This window comes from Scyliorhinus torazame, chromosome 27 (genome assembly GCF_047496885.1).
Source record: "Scyliorhinus torazame isolate Kashiwa2021f chromosome 27, sScyTor2.1, whole genome shotgun sequence".
Lineage (NCBI taxonomy): Eukaryota > Metazoa > Chordata > Chondrichthyes > Carcharhiniformes > Scyliorhinidae > Scyliorhinus > Scyliorhinus torazame.
In genome coordinates, this window is record NC_092733.1 from 3,751,267 (window position 1) to 3,772,886 (window position 21,620).

At 49.4% G+C, this 21,620-nt stretch overlaps 1 protein-coding gene across 1 annotated transcript in view; it reads right to left on the reverse strand.

Annotated features, from left to right (window-relative positions):
* Window positions 1-20,410, reverse strand: part of LOC140403137 (sphingosine 1-phosphate receptor 2-like) — a 158,109-nt gene extending 137,699 nt beyond the window's left edge. Inside the window, exon 1 of the mRNA XM_072490800.1 lies at window positions 20,267-20,410. The gene's annotated coding sequence lies outside the window, so the exon portion shown is untranslated. The remainder of the gene's footprint in view (window positions 1-20,266) is intronic.
* Between the last annotated feature and the right edge of the window lie 1,210 nt (window positions 20,411-21,620).

Sequence of the window (21,620 nt, forward strand, 5' to 3'; positions counted from 1 at the left end):
TGGCCCTGATAGTGTGACTTCTGGTGCAGGTCGCAGTATAAAAGTCAGCCCGGTCTGAAAACAAGGCAGCAGAATATGATAATAGCAGAAAAAGGGTCTGCACTTTCTGAAAATAAAACATAAGAACAAGATCCAGACTGGAAATTGGGGGGAGTTTCGGAGGGGGGAGGGGAGAGAGGGGTGGAAAAAATCAAAATGGAGAGCGAGTTGACGGTCTGAAGTTGATGAACTCAATGTCAAGCCCAGAAGGCTGTAAAGTGCCACATGGAAGGTGAGGTGATGTTCCTCCAGTTTACACTGGGTTTCACTGGGTCATTGTATCTGGCTGAGGAAGTGTGTGCTCGGGGGTGAATTGAAATGACAAGTGACAGGAGATTAGGATTAAGTTTGTGGACTGAGTGAAGGTGTTCTGCAAAGTGGCCAGCCTTCCTGTGTTTATTCTCCCTAGTGTCGAGGAGAGCACATTGTGAGCAGTGAATACAGTAGGCTAAATTGAACAAATTTCAAGTTGTTATGACCAACCCCAGGTGAAGTCCCCAAAGTTGTTGATCCGGGCGAGCCCCTTCGTTTGTCACCGTCCGTCTGGCTGGGATACCCCCAAATTCCCGGATGAGGGGGGATAAACCGACTCCTGTCTTTATTCAGCTCCTTCTGTTGGTCGCCACAAGATTTAATCTAAAAAGGATCCCTATTCACGGATACTTCTTTCCCAGACCCAATATTTATGTTTTAAAAATGAGTCCATTTAACCAGTCTTTCTTGAGGGACAGAGTGAGTTTATTAATTACGAAGGGCAAGAAAAAGGTAAAACACATGAATGGATATTCGAAGGGGGAATTTAATTCAAAATAAATAAATATAAACCGGTATCTGGAGCAGTCCCTGACTGCTGAGGAGTAGGTGATCGATTGTTACAGCCGTTGTGATTTGACAATCAAGAGGCGTTGCCGTCCGCAGACAAATACTCGGTTTTGCTATTCCAGCATTCTGTAGTTTGACGGAGAAGTTTCCCGGTTAACTTTTCAGCACAATCCTTGTGGCACAGTGGTTAGCACTGCTGCCTCACAGCACCAGGGACCCGGGCCGGCATGGAGGCACAGTGGTTAGCACTGCTGTCTCACAGCATCAGAGACCCGGGTCAACACGGTGGCACAGTGGTTAGCACTGCTGTCTCACAGCACCAGGGACCCGGGTCGACATGGTGGCACAGTGGTTAGCACTGCTGTCTCACAGCACCAGAGACCCGGGTCAACACGGTGGCACAGTGGTTAGCACTGCTGTCTCACAGCATCAGAGACCCAGGTCGACACGGTGGCACAGTGGTTAGCACTGCTGTCTCACAGCATCAGACACCTGGGTTGACACGGTGGCACAGTGGTTAGCACTGCTGTCTCACAGCATCAGAGACCCAGGTCGACACGGTGGCACAGTGGTTATCACTGCTGCCTCACAGCATCAGAGACCCGGGTCGACACAGTGGCACAGTGGTTATCACTGTTGTCTCACAGCATCAGAGACCCGGGTCGACACGGTGGCACAGTGGTTAGCACTGCTGTCTCACAGCATCAGAGACCCAGGTCGACATGGTGGCACAGTGGTTAGCACTGCTGCCTCACAGCATCAGAGACCCGGGTCGACACAGTGGCACAGTGGTTCGAAGAGTTTAAAGGTTAAATCAGCTGATTCACAGTTTTGATTCTTTCATTTGCAGCCAGATGTCTGCTATGATCGAACTCAAACATCCGAATACTGAGAGCAGACAGTGGGCGTGAAGGTTGTGCAGAAACTATTTCAAATACTCAAAACGTAAGTCTGTGTGATCACTTGATAAGGGGACTTTCTTTTAACACAGCCTACATTTCCTGGAAAGTTATTACCCAGGCGACAAAGGTTTCTGGAAGGGTTCATGGTCGCTCTAACTGTCTCTCCGATTCACCTACTGCAGAAAGGTCGGACTGACTCGCAGTGGGGGTGTTTGATGTACTCTGGTGGATGAGGGTGGTCTGGGGAGGGACAGTCCCCTGGTGGGCCAAGGGCTGGGGGGTGGGGGGGGGGGGGGGGGGGGGGGGGCTTGTGCGTGGCTGGTCTGGGTCTTCAAAATAGTTACTCTGAAGTTAAAAGGTCTTTTTTTCCTTCTAACTCCCTCAGTGTAACTAGGGGGGGAAACCTGGCAGAAGTGAATGGTTTAAGTCACTTTGCCAGATGTTTCCAGCCCAGCTCAATTGCCCAGAGGAAGTTAGCCCTTCTGGACAATTGCCAGGTAAACCTTGAGATGGAAACTTCCGAGAGGATTTACCCGGTACATCATTGGGGTACTTTCCCCGGCAACCCCCAACCCAAATGCGGTGCTGGGAAGCCAAGAGATTGTGGCCCAAAAGTGGGGCAAGAAACAAAACTGCAATGAACAGGATTTGTTTTGTTTTTTACTGTCCATAATCACCATGTTGGTATGAGAAGGTTGTGTGTTTTCTTACCCTCAGAGTGTGTGACCCAATTAATAATTCCAGCAGCAAGCTTTTATGAAGTTTTAAAGATATGAATGTAATTTATTAGCACAGGACTTGAAAACGTGACGTCCCATCACATATAGGAGATGGAGTCACACCCACAAAGATTAAATACAGATGAAAGTAAAACAATACAATTGCAATTTATAATTATCTCTGGGCAGGATTTTCTGGCCTGCCCACGGTTGGATTTGACCAGTTCTGTCGAAAGTCAATGGATTTTTGGTTGAGCCGTCGAATCTCCTGCGGTAGATCCCACCGGGGCGGGGCAGGAAAATTCCAGCCTCAGTCTTTTCTGTAGCAGGCCTGTAGTTTCTTAGACAATGGTGCTGCTTTAGTTGAAGTGAAAGTCCGGCAAAGTAAAGCATTCACAGTATGTGGTGAAATTTGCAGTCAAATTTTCAAGAGGGTGGTTCTGGGGTGAACTCAAAGTTGTGGTGAGTCCTTTTCCCACTTTCCAGGTATTGCTGTTTAATACATTGGCTGCTTGGATGGCATTCTCTCAACCTGCAAGCAGCCTCTCTCTGGCTTTAAGAATAACCAAAATGGTGTCCCTCATCATGTGACCTCTACCAGCTCAAATCCTTTTTCCAAATAAAGGGTGACATATCTGATTATTCCAATCATTCTGCACCGTCACTTGGCCGTGAGACAATCAGGGTCTTGAACGTTTGACATTACCGTTTTGAATCAGTTTCAGGAAAGGTTATTGACACAACATTAGTCTGGAAGGTTCCTTTTGTTCTCTCTTGAGACAATGGAGTAGTTTCAATCCCCCCAAAAAAGTCAGATGACACTCAGGCAGTCACATTTTGCCACCTTTTGTTCAGCTTTTAAAAATAAGAGACTTCCAGTTGGGCGATGTAGTTGAAGCACGCACACCGCGATAAACCCACCCCCGACATTCTCCCTTTTTCGCCCTTTAACGGTGCCGCGAATTGAATGTTGTGACCACGAAAACCGTCGTCAATGAGTAAACGACAAACTTCTGCTAAGAATGCCCAAAAAAGTTAAGTATTTTAACCAGAAAACTTCAACTGAAATCATTAGCTCTGCCGATCCGGACGCAACCAAGACGGCGGTTGCCTCGCCCACACTTCTAACATCCAACACACTTAGCAAAATCCTGATTGCTGAGCTGGACAAGTCTCAACGGGTTTGGCACTGGAGCTGAAAAATTCACACCACTCGCCTAACCACCGACTCCCATGGCAGCACCATCACCCACTGACTCCCATGGCAGCACCATCACCACCGACTCCCATGGCAGCACCATCACCCACTGACCCCCATGGCAGCACCAACACCGATATGAGAAGGCCCTCTCTGGTCACAGCGACGGACGGGCCCTCTCTGGTCACAGCGACGGGCCCTCTCTGGTCACAGCGACGGGCCCTCTCTGGCCACAGCGACGGGCCCTCTCTGGCCACAGCGACGGACGGGCCCTCTCTGGTCACAGCGACGGGCCCTCTCTGGTCACAGCGACGGGCCCTCTCTGGCCACAGCGACGGGCCCTCTCTGGTCACAGCGACGGGCCCTCTCTGGCCACAGCGACGGGCCCTCTCTGGTCACAGCGACGGGCCCTCTCTGGTCACAGCGACGGGCCCTCTCTGGTCACAGCGACGGGCCCTCTCTGGTCACAGCGACGGGCCCTCTCTGGTCACAGCGACGGGCCCTCTCTGGTCACAGCGACGGGCCCTCTCTGGCCACAGCGACGGGCCCTCTCTGGTCACAGCGACGGGCCCTCTCTGGTCACAGCGACGGGCCCTCTCTGGCCACAGCGACGGGCCCTCTCTGGTCACAGGGACGGGCCCTCTCTGGTCACAGCGACGGGCCCTCTCTGGCCACAGCGACGGGCCCTCTCTGGCCACAGCGACGGGCCCTCTCTGGCCACAGCGACGGGCCCTCTCTGGTCACAGCGACGGGCCCTCTCTGGTCACAGCGACGGGCCCTCTCTGGCCACAGCGACGGGCCCTCTCTGGTCACAGCGACGGGCCCTCTCTGGCCACAGCGACGGGCCCTCTCTGGTCACAGCGACGGGCCCTCTCTGGCCACAGCGACGGGCCCTCTCTGGTCACAGCGACGGGCCCTCTCTGGCCACAGCGACGGGCCCTCTCTGGTCACAGCGACGGGCCCTCTCTGGCCACAGCGATGGGCCCTCTCTGGCCACAGCGACGGGCCCTCTCTGGTCACAGCGACGGGCCCTCTCTGGCCACAGCGACGGGCCCTCTCTGGTCACAGCGACGGGCCCTCTCTGGCCACAGCGACGGGCCCTCTCTGGTCACAGCGACGGGCCCTCTCTGGTCACAGCGACGGGCCCTCTCTGGCCACAGCGACGGGCCCTCTCTGGCCACAGCGACGGGCCCTCTCTGGTCACAGCGACGGGCCCTCTCTGGCCACAGCGATGGGCCCTCTCTGGCCACAGCGACGGGCCCTCTCTGGTCACAGCGACGGGCCCTCTCTGGCCACAGCGACGGGCCCTCTCTGGTCACAGCGACGGGCCCTCTCTGGCCACAGCGATGGGATCAGCACACTGGAGTCTGAGCGGGCTGCGGTGAGTGAATAGAATGTGGCGCTGCAGAACTGAATCGAAAAACCTGGAGAACAAATCCAAACGACAGAACCGACGCACTGTGGGGCCACCAGGGGGTCTGGAGGCCACACCCCCTACTCAGTTTATATCCAAACATTAAAGAAATTATGGTGGGCGAAGACACATTCCCTGTGCCTCCAGAGTTGGACTGGGCCCACCTGATCCTCCGGCGAAGCCTCTCCCTGAGATATTACCCGGTTCCACAGCTACAAAGACACAGAGCTGGTTTTTCGATGGGCGAGAGAACACTGCGACCTCAGCTACTGGGGCCACTCTGTTAGGATATATTGAGACATGAACGTGGACCTAGCTAAGCGGCGATCTGCATTCAACACCATCAAGTCCACGCTGTACAAAAAAGGAATTGGCTTAGGGAAGATTCACCCTGCCCATCTTTGAATCACTCAATGGAAAAGACCACCTCTGTAACGCACCAAGCAACACAGGCTCTTTCCTTCAGAGGCAGAAACTTGGCTCTTAAAAGCCTTGTTCAACTGCCAGCTATGTTTGTTTCTGGGTGTCGAATCATGTGTGTTTCCTTTTCTTCAACACCTGTTTGGGTAATTAATATGCTCGAACAAGGGCCAGCGTGGGCTGCCGGTTTGATATCATTGCTGCTGCCACACAATTAGAACAAGCAGCTGTCTAATGCATTGTGAGCAGCGCTGTTTTCTTTTGTTGGGGGAATACCCATTAACAAGGCTGGATAGTTAACGGATGTTGTCTAAAGCAAAAGACCTGCTGCTCCTCCTGTTTTTGTTGACAGGCTTAGGATTTGAATCATGGTTTGTTTTAGTTCTAAGTTCATCATCTAACTCTTTAGTTTTTGGAAGTGTGATATGTTGACCGTAATCAGCATTTTCGTTAGATATGATCATTTTCACAATGCCATAGACCCCGAGGTTCTGATTCCTTACCCTCTCCTCTTGTTGACTCTTGTAAAATCCTCCAAAGTCATGACTAACTTAGATGCTCAGAGCGGGACTGACCCCCAGTTAGAGTAGTTACATGGAACATTAGGGGGTTAAATGGCCCAGAAAAACATTCCCGGGTGTTTGCACATCTCAAAAGGTTAAACACAGAAGTGGCATTGCTTCAAGAAACACACCTTGGTATAAAAGATTACACCAGATTAATCAAAATGTGGGTTGGCAAGGTTTTTCACTCCAGCTTTAATGACAAGGGTAGGAACGGCAATTCTGATAACAGGAGGCCCTGTTCTCCCCCGCAAATGTAATCTCAGACCCTAATGGACGGTACACAGCAGTTCGTGCCAGCTCCTTCAAACCCCTGGAGTCTTGGTTATTGTCTATGCCCCCAACTGGGATGACACGAGGTTTATCACGTTGCTCCTATCCTCCCTCCCCAATGGGATCACCCATCATCTTATCTTCGGGGGAGACTTGAACTGTGTCTTGGACCCACAGATCGCTCAATTCCTAAGACCCCTTCCCTTTCTTGCGCTTCCAAAGCACTCTCTTCCTTCATGACTCAAGTGGGATGTGTGGACCCTTGGTGGTTCCTACATCCGGGCATGAAATACTTCTCCTATTTTCCTCATGTCTGCCAGGCTTATTCACGTATAGAATATTTTTTCTTTGTCAGAGCTCTTCTCCCCGCAGTAAGAACGACTGAGGTCTCAGCCACAGTCATATCAGACCACGTGCTCCATTCCCTGGGCTTGGTTCTAACACACAAGGTCGACCCTCCAAGAAGTTTCAGCACAGGCCTATTATCCAACAGGAAATTCTGCAAGTCTTTATCCGCCAACAAAGACAATTTTATTAAAACAAATAAATTTGATTCCACCACCCCTTCATTATTGTGGGAAACACTTAAGGCAGTTCTTTGAGGAAACATAATCTCCCATAATGCTTATACTATCAAACAAAGAAAATTGAAACAACAAGAGTTGGTGGACTCAGTTTTAGAAATATATACACAGAACTCCATCGCTCCCATCCCGAGTGTACGCAGACAGGCTGAGGCTCCAGACACAAATATATACGCAGCACTCCATCGCTCTCTCCCCGAGTGTGCGCAGATACGCTGAGGCTCCAGACACAGATAGATACGCAGCACTCCATCGCTCCCATCCCGAGTGTACGCAGACACGCTGAGACTCCAGACACAGATAGATACGCAGCACTCCATCGCTCCCATCCCGAGTGCATGCAGACAGATACGCAGCACTCCATCGCTCTCTCCCCGAGTGTACGCAGACACGCTGAGGCTCCAGACACAAATAGATACGCAGCAGTCCATCGCTCCCAACCCGTGTGTACGCAGATAGATACGCAGCACTCCATCGCTCCCATTCCGAGTGTACGCAGATACGCTGAGGCCCCAGACACAAATAGATACGCAGCACTCCATCGCTCTCTCCCCGGGTGTACGCAGATACGCTGAGACTCCAGGCTCAATGTAATTTACTCTCCATGAATAAAATGGGGTGCATGTTACAATGGTCAAAGGGGACATTTTATAGACCTGAGGACAAAGCTGGTCACCTACAGGCAGATCAGCTCAGGCACCTGGTCTGCCTCCTGATTTATTTCCCAGATACATAACTCCTCCCAACTCACTACCAGCCCCTCCTTTTATCGTCACCTTTTGTGGTATTATCAGGTATTGCGGTACCTAAGAGGCTGATGACCATTGGTTAAACCCAGGAGTTTACCATTGGCTGTTGATACGTAGCTCCGCCCTGACAGGCGGAGTATAAGAACCGGTGCCGTCCCAGCAGCCTTCACTTTCTGTACCGAAGCTGCTGGGGAACAAGTTCTAGTCGATTAAAGCCTTTAGTTATGAAATCACTTTGTCTTGAGTGTAATTGATCGCGCATCACCTTTATAAATCTGATGGTTTGAAAATGGCTAACTTCCTAAATAAGAGAGACATCCCTTCTGTCGATGTGGACAAGAATAAAGACTTAGATGACCCCAGTGTGCCTAGGCGAGTAGGAGGCTATTCACCCCTTCGCATGGTGGCCCACCCTGCAGAGGGTCCTCCACCCCCTGCCGAGCACTGGTGTGGCAAGCCCAGTGCCCCCGGGCCTTTGCCTGTGAGCAAAGATGGCGACTCACATCCTCGTCTCCCCACAGAAGACCTTCAGCCAGGTTCAATTTTTTTAAAAGGAGTACTTATCGTCGCCAGCGTGAGCACGTGCTGGGGAGGGGGCTGAATCACGGGAGGCCGTTGGATATGGGGTGGCTCCTGTTAATTGTATGGAAATAGGGCTTAAGTGGTGATAATTAGTTTCTTGCCTCGCTACGGCGGGATCCCGATTTCGCCTACGGGAGCGGGCCGGTTGCATCGCAAACTGGCGCCTGGCACGGTTCTTGTTTTCGGCCTCCCGCTATTCACCGGCCTCGTTTCACTCGAGTGAGAGCGCAGTGAGGCCTGAAAATCATGCCCTAAGTGTGGCTTGACCAGGTAGAAACCCCCCAGGGCCCAGAAAAGTGACTTTGTGTGGTTAGATAGCAGTGGGGAACTCTCGGGTCAGCGCAGGGTAGAAACTCCCAGAAAACCCCCCACAAATGACACTTAGACACTTTTCCGTTAGATCGTGCCCTTGATGTCCTTTTTATGTCTGGAGAAGATTAAATATGTCATGAGGGATTCAACTGAGATTTTCTTTGTAGATGGGAAACATTTGGATCTTCAAGGAATTGATTGCTGTCGACGGTTCTGTTCACTGTTTTCTTTTTGTATCATTCTGTGTTGTATTTTGGGGGGAGGAAGTTGAATGTATCCCTCTGTATTGCTCACTGCTTCCCTGCTCCCTTTCCCGCTTGAAAATTAATAAAAAGATCTTTCAGAAAGATGAACGAAAATGTCAGAAAGTCCACAATATACTGGAAACATGGCGCAGCAACGAAACAGAAAATGTGCCTAGAACACGAGTCACTGTCTGGAAGAAAAAAATAAAAGAGAAACTGAAACATAAAAAGAAAAGGAAACAAATTGGAAAGAAAATTAACAGAGTTTAAAACCTGTATTGGTTGAGTTCAACGTTGAGTCCAGAAGTCCCTAATCGACAGATGAGGTGATGTATTTCAAACTTACTTTGAGCTCTACTGGAGCAGGCCAAGGATAGAGATGTCAGCGTGACTGCAAGGTGGTGAATTAAAATGACAGGGTCCTGGAAGCTGGGGTCATGTTGGCAGGCTGAATGAAGGTGTTCTGCAAAGTGGTCACCCAATAAAGTTTGGTTTTCTCAAAGTAGAGGATTGTGAGCAGCGAATCATAGTCAAAGAAATATGTCTAAATCGCTGCTTCACCTGGAAGAGGGGTTTGGGGCATTGGAGAGAGGAAGTAAAAGAGCGGGTGTTCCATCGACTGGGTTTCTTTAGAGAGAGCCGCGGGAAAAAGGATGGGGTGTCGGGGATGATTGAGGAGTGGACCATGATATCATAGAGGGAATGGTCCCTTTGGAATGCTGAAAGGGAGGGATGGGGGAGATATGTTCCAGCATCAACAGTATTGTGGGTGGCGGGGTTGCACAATGGTTAGCACTATGGCTTCACAGCGTCAGTGTCCCAGGTTCGATTCCCGGCTTGGGTCACTGTCTGTGCGGAGTCTGCACGTTCTCCCCGTGTCTGCGTGGGTTTTCTTCCGAGTGCTCCGGTTTCCCCCCACAAGTCCCGAAAGATGCGCTGTTAGGTAATTTGGACATTCTGAACTCGCCCTCTGTGTACCCGAACAAGCGCTGGAGTGTGGCGACTAGGGGCTTTTCACAGTAACTTAATTGCAGTGTTAATGTAAGCCTACTTGTGACACTAAAGATTATTGTTCTGCTTTTCGATTAGGGTCTCGGGGAGTCTCTCAGCAGCAGCGACTCCTTTTACTGTTGGGACAGTTTAGATGCTTTACAATTCCTGAATAATTTCGAACTGGGTGTGACTGTCTTTGTGTCCTGACGGACTGAGATTGTTAGCTCCCCATTTCCCCCCTCCCTGATTGCCGGGACCTATTCTGTTATCAATTTTCCTGCTGGGTCCTGGCCATTCCGTGAGCATCAGGGTAAATGAGATTCTCCTGTCAGAGGACCCAGCTTTGTGATGGAGGAGTGCAGAGACTCAGGTGTGTGAAGTGTGACTGGTGCATTGAATCACTCTGGTTTTTGGAGTTCTCATGAAGAGCTGGGAGTGTTTGATGTGCTGTGCCAGTGGAGGCAGTGGATAACAGGAAGATAATGCAGGGTCCCAACTGCAGATTATAGTGCAGCCGTTTGCCTGCACAGTGCCGCTTGTGTGACTTTCACTGCAGATGCAGGAGTCAGAACTCTAGTAAACTAGTCTCATTATAGTCACAACCACACAATGTAATTCTGCACCTTGTGTAACCTCTGTGATATCGCTAATAACAGCTGATGACCCCAAAAACCAGTCCTCACTCCATTTTACCTCAAACATAGCCAAAGTGTGCTGAACTTCACATCCATGTCCTTGTCTGGGGTACAATCAGGATTCCACAGTCTGATGTGAAAATGGACATTGAGCATTGTGGGGGTGATTTGTACCTGAGTTGCTGGGTGGGAAACTGATTGGACCAGGAGGAAGGCTGGTTTTCCACCTATCCAATATTGACTTCAGTGTCAGGTGGAGTGTTAAACCCGTTTTGCATCTGATCCTGTCAGTCTCCTGACAGGCAAGCTAGGTCCAAATCTGCCAATGTGTGTGAGATACACAGAAGACTTTGGAAAATTACATGATAGCTGTTAATTCTGTAAATTCAACCCATACAGGTACTGTATTCAGCGGAAGAACCTCTTCCAGTCATAAGAAAACTGAGCTGGATCTTTGCTAAAGATGGGATGGATTTCTTGTCTTCTGTCTGTGCTCAAGTTCTGTCGAATCAGATAACCGAGTTCATGCACATCATATAAGTGATTCTTTCAAACCAGCTTCAATTCTTCAATGGTTAGAATGACTCCTTCCCAGTTTGAGCTACATCCCATGAAAGCAGCAAATCATATGTCAGGAAAGCAACCCGGTGACTGGTGAATTGTCCTGATCTCAGTCCTTTCTCCAGCTGCAAAGTCACAGTGAGCTGCATGTTCATTTGCAACTTACCACAACTACATATCACACTATTCAAGCAGGTCAGCATCATACAACAAATATTATCTAACCCACATCAACCCAACCATCAGATACCTCTATGGAGCAAACAATTCAGCGGGCTCACATAACCCAGACCACAAAATCTAACTTGTGCATCTGCATCTTTGCTTGTTAGGCAGTGACACTTCCACTGTCCCCTGTCTGTGCTGTAACTCTTCTCATACTGAGGTTACGTCTTGTTTGAAATACCACATTTCCATTTGCATCTTACCGTAAGATTCTGCTGAACTTTTCCAGACTCTGGGTGTCCCATAGTTGCATAAGTCATTCCATCTTGCTCTGCAGGTCTCAGAATCACAGAATTATTATGGCGCAGAAGGAGGCCATTTGGCCCATCCTCCTTCCACCACACTGCCAGTCAGTGCATCCCAGGCCCAAACCCTCATCCTGTGAAAACGGTTTTTCTCACATCACATTTGCTTCTCTTGCAATCTGTAACTCTGTGGGAATAGAGTGATACGGACCCAGGAAGTGTAGAAGATTTTAGTTTAGACGGGCAGCATGGTCGGCACGGGCTTGGAGGGCCGAAGGGCCTGTTCCTGTGCTGTACATTTCTTTGTTCTTTGTTCTTGTTCTCTCGTTCTCGGTCCGTTTACGAGCAGAAACAGTTTCTCCCCGTCTACTCAGACCAGTTCCCTCTTTATTTTTAACACCTCTATTAAACATCCTCTTGGCCTTTTTCTCTCCAGTGACAACAGTCGTGACCTCTCCAATCTATCCCATTAACTGAAGTTTCTCACCCCGGGAACCACTCTTGTAAACCTCTTCTGCACTCTCTCCAATGTGTTCACATCCTTCCTATAGTGTGGTGCAGAACTGTACACAATATTCCAGCTGAAGTCTAACTAGTGTCTTGTATAAATTCAGCATAACCTTCTTGCTCCCTATTAACAAAGCTCAGGATACAATAAGCTTTATTAACTGCTCTCTCCACCTGTTCTGCCAGCTCCCTCAGCTCCTGCATCACCTTAAGAATTTTACCCCTTATTTTATATTGCTTCTCCATGTTCTCCCTACCAGAATGCATCACCTCACACCTCTCCACATTGAACTTCATCTGCCACCTCTCTGCCCAATCCACCGACTTGTCAATGTCCTTTTGAGGTTCTACACTGTCCTCCTCACAGTTTACAATTCATCCAAGTTTTGGATCATCTGCATACTTTTAAATTGCCCCTGAAACACCAAGATCTAGATCATTAATATATATCTGGAAAAGCAATACCAACTCCTGGGGAACAACACTGCAAACCTTCCTCCAGCCTGAAAAAATATCCATTGACCATTACTCTCTACTTCCTATTATTCAGCCAGTTTTGTAACCATGTTGCTACTACCCTTTTTCATCAGCAATAACTTTTCTTACAAGTCTGCCGTGTATTGAATGCCTTCCGAAAGTCCATATACACCACATCAACAGCATCACCCTCATCGACCCTTCCTGTTACCTCCTCAAACAAAACTTCAGCAAGTTAGTTAAACATAATTTCCCCTTTAGAAATCCTTGCTGTCTCTTGGATTGGATTGGATTGGATTGGATTTGTTTATTGTCACGTGTACCGAGGTACAGTGAAAAGTATTTTTCTGCGAGCAGCTCAACAGATCATTAAGTACATGGGAAGAAACGGGAATAAAAGAAAATACATAATAGGGCAACACAACATATACAATATAACTACATAAGCACTGGCATTGGATGAAGCAGACAGGGTGTAGTGTTAATGAAATCAGTCCATAAGAGGGTCATTTAGGAGTCTGGTGACAGTGGGGAAGAAGCTGTTTTTGAGTCTGTTTGTGCGTGTTTTCAGACTTCTGTATCTCCTGCCCAATGGAAGAAGTTGGAAGAGTGAGTAAGCCGGGTGGGAGAGATCTTTAATTATATTGTCCGCTTTCCCCAGGCAGCGGGAGGTGTAGATGGAGTCAATGGATGGGAGGCAGGTTCGTGTGATGGACTGGGCGGTGTTCACGACTCTCTGAAGTTTCTTGCGGTGCTGGGCCGAGCAGTTGCCATACCAGGCTGTGATGCAGCCAGATAGGATGCTTTCTATGGTGCATCTGTAAAAGTTGGTAAGAGTTAATGTGGACATGCCGAATTTCCTTAGTTTCCTGAGGAAGTATAGGCGCTGTTGTGCTTTCTTTGTGGTAGCGTCGACGTGGGTGGACCAGGACAGATTTTTGGAGATGTGCACCCCTAGGAATTTGAAACTGCTAACCATCTCCACCTCGGCCCCGTTGATGCTGACAGGGGTGTGTACAGTACTTTGCTTCCTGAAGTCAATGACCAGATCTTTAGTTTTGCTGGCATTGAGGGAGAGATTGTTGTCGCTACACCACTCCACTAGGTTCTCTATCTCCCTCCTGTATTCGGACTCATCGTTATTCGAGATCCGGTCCACTATGGTCGTATCGTCAGCAAACTTGTAGATGGAGTTGGAACCAAGTTTTGCCACGCAGTCGTGTGTGTACAGGGAGTAGAGTAGGGGGCTAAGACCATAAGACATAGGAGCGGAAGTAAGGCCATTCGGCCCATCGAGTCCACTCCACCATTCAATCATGGCTGATTGAATGGTGGTAGCGTCGACGTGGGTGGACCAGGACAGATTTTTGGAGATGTGCACCCCTAGGAATTTGAAACTAAGTACGCAGCCTTGCGGGGCGCCGGTGTTGAGGACTATTGTGGAGGAGGTGTTGTTGTTCATTCTTACTTATTGTGGTCTATTGGTCAGAAAATCGAGGATCCAGTTGCAGAGTGGGGAGCCAAGTCCTAGGTTTTGGAGCTTTGATATGAGCTTGGCTGGGATTATGGTGTTGAAGGCGGAGCTGTAGTCAATAAATAGGAGTCTAATGTAGGAGTCCTTGTTTTCGAGATGCTCTAGGGATGAGTGTAGGGCCAGGGAAATGGTGTCTGATGTGGACCGGTTGCAGCGGTATGCGAATTGTAATGGATCAAGGCGTTCTTGGAGTATGGAGGTGATGCGCTTCATGATCAACCTCTCGAAGCACTTCATTACGACTGAAGTCAGGGCCACTGGTCGGTAGTCATTGAGACACGTTGCCTGGTTCTTCTTTGGTACCGGTATGATGGTGGTCTTCTTGAAGCAGGTGGGGACCTCTGAATGGAGTAGGGACAGGTTAAAGATGTCCGTGAATACCTCTGCCAGCTGGTCCGCGCAGGCTCTGAGTGCACGACCAGGGATCCCGTCTGGGCCCGTCGCCTTCCGAGGGTTCACTTTCAGGAAGGCCAATCTGACTTCGGAAGCTGTGATGGTGGGTATGGGTGAATTATGGGCTGCTGGGGCACTCGCCAGCGGATTGTTGGTTACCTGCTCGAACCGAGCATAGAATGCATTGAGTTCATCGGGGAGGGGTGCGCTGCTGCCAGAGATACTGTTCGGCTTCGCTTTGTAGCCCGTTATGTTGTTTAGTCCTTACCACAACCGCCGAGAGTCTGTCTGTGACTCTAGCTTGGTTTGATATTCTCTCTTGGCATTCCGGATGGCTTTGCGAAGGTCGTACCTGGATTTCTTGTATAGGTCAGGGTCGTCTGCCTTGAATGCAATGCCTCAGATCTGTTCTTCAGTAGGGATTCAATCTCGCGATTGAGCCATGGTTTCCGGTTGGGGAACGCACGTACTGCTTTCTTTGGCACGCAGTCGTCCACACATTTGCTGATGAAGTCTGTGACGGTGGTGGCATACTCATTTAAGTTGGTCGCTGAGTTCTTAAATATGGATCAGTCCACTGTCTCTAAGCAGTCACGTAAGAGCTCTTCTGTCTCCTCGGACCAGCACTGCACAACCTTCTTAGCTGGATTCTCCCGCTTGAGTTTCTGCTTGTATGCCGGGAGAAGGAGCACCGTCTTAGAACATAGAACATAGAACGATACAGCGCAGTACAGGCCCTTCGGCCCACAATGTTGCACCGACATGGGAAGTCAAAAAACCAAAGCCATCTAACCTACACTATGCCATTATCATCCATATGCTTATCCAATAAACTTTTAAATGCCCTCAATGTTGGCGAGTTCACTACTGTTGCAGGTAGGGCATTCCACGGCCTCACCACTCTTTGCGTAAAGAACCTACCTCTGACCTCTGTCCTATATCTATTACCCCTCAGTTTAAGGCAATGTCCCCTCGTGCTAGCCATTTCCATCCGCGGGAGAAGGCTCTCACTGTCCACCCTATCTAACCCCCTGATCATTTTGTATGCCTCTATTAAATCTCCTCTTAACCTTCTTCTCTCTAACGAAAACAACCTCAAGTCCATCAGCCTTTCCTCATAAGATTTTCCCTCCATACCAGGCAACATCCTGGTAAATCTCCTCTGCACCCGCTCCAAAGCTTCCACGTCCTTCCTATAATGCGGTGACCAGAACTGTACGCAATACTCCAAATGACCTCATGACTCCGGAACTCAATCCCTCTACCAATAAAGGCCAACACGCCATAGGCCTTCTTCACAACCCTATCAACCTGGGTGGCAACTTTCAGGGATCTATGCACATGGACACCTAGATCCCTCTGCTCATCCACACTTCCAAGAACTTTACCATTAGCCAAATATTCCGCATTCCTGTTATTCCTTCCAAAGTGAATCACCTCACACTTCTCTGCATTAAACTCCATTTGCCACCTCTCAGCCCAGCTCTGCAGCTTATCTATGTCCCTCTGTAACCTGCTACATCCTTTCCGCACTGTCGACAACACCACCGACTTTAGTGTCGCCTGCAAATTTACTCACCCACCCTTCTGCGCCCTCCTCTAGGTCATTGATAAAAATGACAAACAGCAATGGCCCCAGAACAGATCCTTGTGGTACGCCACTTGTAACTGAACTCCATTCTGAACATTTCCCATCAACCACCACCCTCTGTCTTCTTTCAGCTCGCCAATTTCTGATCCACATCTCTAAATCACCCTCAATCCCCAGCCTCCGTATTTTCTGCAATAGCCTACCGTGGGGAACCTTATCAAACGCTTTGCTGAAATCCATATACACCACATCAACTGCTCTACCCTCGTCTACCTGTTCAGTCACCTTCTCAAAGAACTCGATAAGGTTTGTGAGGCATGACCTACCCTTCACAAAGCCATGCTGACTATCCCTAATCATATTATTCCTATCTAGATGATTATAAATCTTGTCTCTTATAATCCCCTCCAAGACTTATGGTCTGATTTCCCAAAGTGCGGTCGGGGGATGGAACGGTAGGCGCCCTTGATTTTTGAGTAGCAGTGGTCAAGAGTGTTGTCGCCCCTGGTGGGACAGGAGATGTGCTGGTGGAATTTTGGCAGTACACTCTTGAGGTTGGCCTTGTTGAAGTCTCCGGCCATGATGAACAAGGCCTCCGGGTGTTCCGTTTCGTAGTTGTTTATTACTGTGTATAGTTCGTCCAGCGCCTTCCTCACTACTGCCTGGGGTGGGATGTAGACCGCTGTGATAATGGCTGAAGTGAACTCACATGGAAGATCTTCCCACATTTTTCCACGTGTCTGCTAATTCTTTCCCAAATAATTGTTTCTTGGTAATTTCATACAAGTCAGTCGATCAGTAAAGAAATCTCTCAGTGCCCCAATTGTGGATATCTTTGATGTGGAGATGCCGGCGTTGGACTGGGGTAGGCACAGTAAGAAGTCTTACAACACCAAGTTAAAGTCCAACAGGTTTGTTTGGAATCACTAACCTTTTGGAGCGCTGCTCCTTCCTCAGGAGCACTCACTTGATGAAGGAGCAACACTCCGAAAGCTAGCGATTCCCAACAAACCTGGTGGATATCTTCAGTAAAGGATACATTGCAGCAACTCATCAAGGCTTCTTAAGGCAGCACCTTCCAAACATGCCCAGACCGCGTAGAAGCATTGGGGACTCATCCCCTCCAAATTCACCTCCAAGTACCAACTCGCACTACATTCCAACTTCTCACGAGCAATTAGCGATGAGCCAATAACACTGGCATTGCCAGCAATGCCTACATCCCAAACATTGATTTTAAAAGATAGTAGTGCAGACTTGCTCATGTCTTGGACAAGTTGCACTATCAATGGAGGAGCTGCTGGTAAAAGCTGAGACCAACTCTGCTGGCCAAGATCAGAAAGAGACGGTTGAAATTTCTTGGACAAATATTGAAATAGAAAGTCTGATGCTGATGGGATGGGCGACAGTAAAGAAATCAAGGTAGACAAAGGACAGCCTTTCTCGAGAGCCTCAGAAACTGGATGAAGGTACCACCAATGAAGATGATTCAGGCACACCTATAGAGCGAGATCAACCTACTTTGGAATAGGGGGCCTCTATGAATAGATTTGCCCTTCTAATCCAGAGGACACCAGCCTGAGAAATCATAGAATCGTAGAATTTACAGTGAAGAAGGAGGCCATTCAGTCCATCGAGTCTGCACTGGCCCTTGGAAAGAGCACCCTACCCAAGCCCACACCTCCACCCTATCCCCGTAATCCAGTAATCCCAGCTAACATGTTTGGTCACTAAGGGCAATTTATCATGGCCAATCCACCTAACCTGCACACCTTTGGACTGTGGGAGGAAACCGGAGCACCCGGAGGAAACCCACGCAGACACGGGGAGAACGTGCAGACTCCGCACAGATGGTGACCCAAGCCGGGAATCGAACCTGGGACCCTGGAGTTGTGAAGCAACAGTGCTAACCACTGTGCTGCCGTGCCTGTCACTGTTAATTATGATTAGACCTGAGTTCCATTCCTGGGGAGTCAGCGTTCTGTTGTCCAGTGCTTCCTGAGTTAAATGTGCTCCAGAGAAACATTAAGCAATGGAGTTAGGATTCCCTGTAAGCACAACACTGGAGTTGGAGTATCTCCCAAGGTGAGTTTGTCCATCATATCCATAACCATCTGTCCACCCCATCACCCTCACCAATGAGAAAAGCCCGAGGAGAGTCCATAAGGAGTGCACTCTCCTTGTCACCTTATTGGTTCTGTGTTTTCATTGTTCAAACCTTTCTTAATCGCTGGTTAGTTTGTACACACTGGTATGTATAACATTTTACCCTTAAGTTACACAATTGAGAGGTTGAAGAGGTTGGAATGCTGGTAGCTTTTGTGAGGATGTGAACTCCTGCTGGTGTCCGCTCCTGGCACTCATCCCCACCAACTCGCCTCACTCCTCAACCAAATTGGCAGCACGGTGACACAGTGGTTAGCACTGCTGCCTTACAGCTCCAGGGACCTGGGTTCAATTCTGGCCTTGGGTGACTGCACTCTTTCCCTGTGTGTGCGTGGGTTTCCTCCGGGTGCTCAGGCTTCCTCCCACAGTCCAAAGATGTGCTGGTTAGGTGGATTGGCCATGATAAATTGCCCCTTCGTGTCCAAAGGGTGGGTGGGATTACAGGGATGTGGTGGGGGTAGTGGGCCTAGGTAGAGTTCTCTTTCAGAAGGCCGGTGTAGTCTCAATGGGCCGAATGGCCTCCTTCTGCACAGGAGGGATTCTATTTTATGAAATCATTTTTCATTAAAATTACTGCTCAGATTTAAGGGTCACACTGAGCCTTTCCTTCAGCTCTTCATTTTTAACTGTTTGTCCCTAATCATTCCTTCTTCATCATCTCCACTAAGTGTTGGCTTGGGTGAATCTCCACCCCCCCCCCCCCCCCCCCCCCCCCGCCCCGCGATGAACAGCTCCTCAAACAGAGTCACAAACATCCCCCACCCTTTCTCGAACTCTCCTGCTGAGCCCCTTAACTCACACTTTTTCTTCTTTAACCGCAGGAAGTCGCACAGGTCGCCCAACCAGGCTGCTACCCCCGGTGGCGATGCCGACCGCCTCTCCAGCAAAATTCGTCGCCGTGCAATCAGAGAGACGAAGGCCAAGACATCGGCCTTCCTCCTCTCCATGAGCTCCGGCTACTCTGAAACCCCAAATATCGCCACCAAAGGGTCCGGGTCCCCCTCCTCCTCCACTATCCTGGCTATGACCACGAACACTCCCGCCCAGAATCTTCCTAATTTTTCACAACCCCAAAACATGTGCGCATGGCATGATTCGCTGGCCCCCGCCCACACCTCTCACACTCATCTGCTACCCCCTGAAAGAACCCACTCATTGTCGCCCGAGTCATATGCACCCTGTGCACCACCTTAAACTGTATCAGGCTCATCCTTGCACATGAGGAGGTCCCGTTTACCCTTCGCAGTGCCTCACTCCATACTCCCCAATTGATCTCCATTCCCAACTCTGCTTCCCATTTCTCCTTGATCTTCACCACCCGCTCACCTCCCTGCTCCCCCAGCCACTTATATAGATCCCCAATTCCTCCCTCCCCTTCCACATCCGGAAGCAGCCGTCGCTCCAGCAGGGTGTATCCCGGCAATCTAGGGAACCCCCTTCCAGACCTTTTGTGCAAAGTCCCTAACCTGTAGATACCTGAACTCACTACCCCTCGGCAGCTCTACCCTCTCCCTTAGCGCCTCCAGACTGGTGAACCCTTCCTCCAAATACAAATCCCTCACCTTGACCAGCCCCACTTCCCTCCACCTCCTGTATACACTATCCATCTCCCCCCGGCTCAAACCCATGATTCTCGCACAGCGGCGTTAGCACCGACATCCCTTCCACCCTAAAATGCCTCCTCAGCTGATTCCATATCTTCACCGTGGACTGCACCACTGGGCTCCCTGAATACCTACTCGGAGCCATTGGCAATGCTGCCGTCACCATAGCCCTCAAACTAGACCCCTTTTACAAGATTCCTCCTCCATCCTAACCCACTCTACCACTTCTCCTTCCCACCACCGCCGCACCTTGTCCACATTCGCCGCCCAATAATAATGAAGCAAGTTTGGCAACGCCAACCCCCCCTGCTGCCTCTGCCTCTGTAACAGGGTCCTCCCACCCTCGGCACCTTCCCCGCCCATACAAAGTCAGAGATGATTGCGTCCACTTTCCGAAAAAAGGCCTTTGGTATAAAGATCGGGAGAGCTTGAAAGATAAACAAGAACCTCGGCAGAATATTCATTTTCACCACTTGGACCCTCCCCGCCAACGTTAAGTGTAGTGTTACCCACCTCTTAAGATCCTCCCTGGCCCTCTGTCTCTTTGTTTGTTGCAGTATGGGATAGGTTTGAGCAGAGCTCTGTTAAATCCTCAACCTGAGCCACACTCCAGCCGATATCGAGCTTTGAGTGGATGGCTGTGATTGGGTCCTGCAAGCTCCTCTGGCTAGGCATCGCTTGCATACTCCTCTAACTGAGAGGGCACTTTCTGCCCACTATCTTCCCAGCTGTAACACAGGAGTTTTAAGGCTGCTCCATAACAGAATTGCAGAAGGATGACTCACACGGCTAGAATGACATGTTCAGCCCACACTGCCTGACACTAAATTATTCCAAGCTACACAAAGAACAGCTGAGTCTTCAGGTTTCAGATTTCCTGGGAAAGGAGCTTCTGAAATGTGAATGTATTTGTTCAATCTTCACTGATGTGTGGGGGAAGGGAGGATAGAGTTTACTGGCAATGAATTGGCACTGGGACATCCTGGAGTGTAGAATGTTTCCCCCCTTTTATTCTTTCAGAGGTTGTGGGCATCGCTGAGAAGAATTAGTTGCCCTTCCTTAATTACCCTCGAACTGAGCGGCAGTTAGGAGTCAACCACATTGGTGTGGGTCTGGAGTAGACCAGACCAGGTAAAGACGACAGATTTCCTTCCCACAGGACATTAGTGAACCAGACGGGTTTTTACAACAATCGACAATGGTTTCATGGTCATCATTGGGCCTTTCATTCCAGACTTTTATTGAATTCAAATTTCACCATCTGCCCTGGTGAGATTGAAACCCAGGGTCCAGAGCCCTGGATTATTAGTCCAGCGATAACACCATCACACCACCACCTCCCAACGGTGGTGATGTAAGGTCTTCATCATAGAATTTACAGTGCAGAAGGAGGCCATTCGGCCCATCGAGTCTGCACCGGCTCTTGGAAAGAGCACCCTACCCAAGGGCAACACCTCACCCTATCCCCATAACCCAACCCAACACTAAGGGCAATCATACACATACAGAGAGCATGTTTCCAGCACTGGGTAGACAAGTGTGGATTTAAGGTCAAAAACAATTGAGGGACTGTTTGAGAATATTAGTGAAAGGATGTGGGGATTAGAAGCAAGGAGCAGAGAGAGCAATAATAAAACTGAAGCCACACAACTGCCTTATCTTAATATGGAACATAGCTGGATTTGCTTCCAGACATCCCTCTGATGACAGCGATCCTGTGGCCATCTCTTACTCTGTACACTGAGTGACAGCGATCCTGTGGCCATCTCTCACTCTGTACAGTGAGTGACAGCGATCCTGTGGCCATCTCTTACTCTGTACAGTGAGTGACAGCGATCCTGTGGCCATCTCTCACTCTGTACAGTGA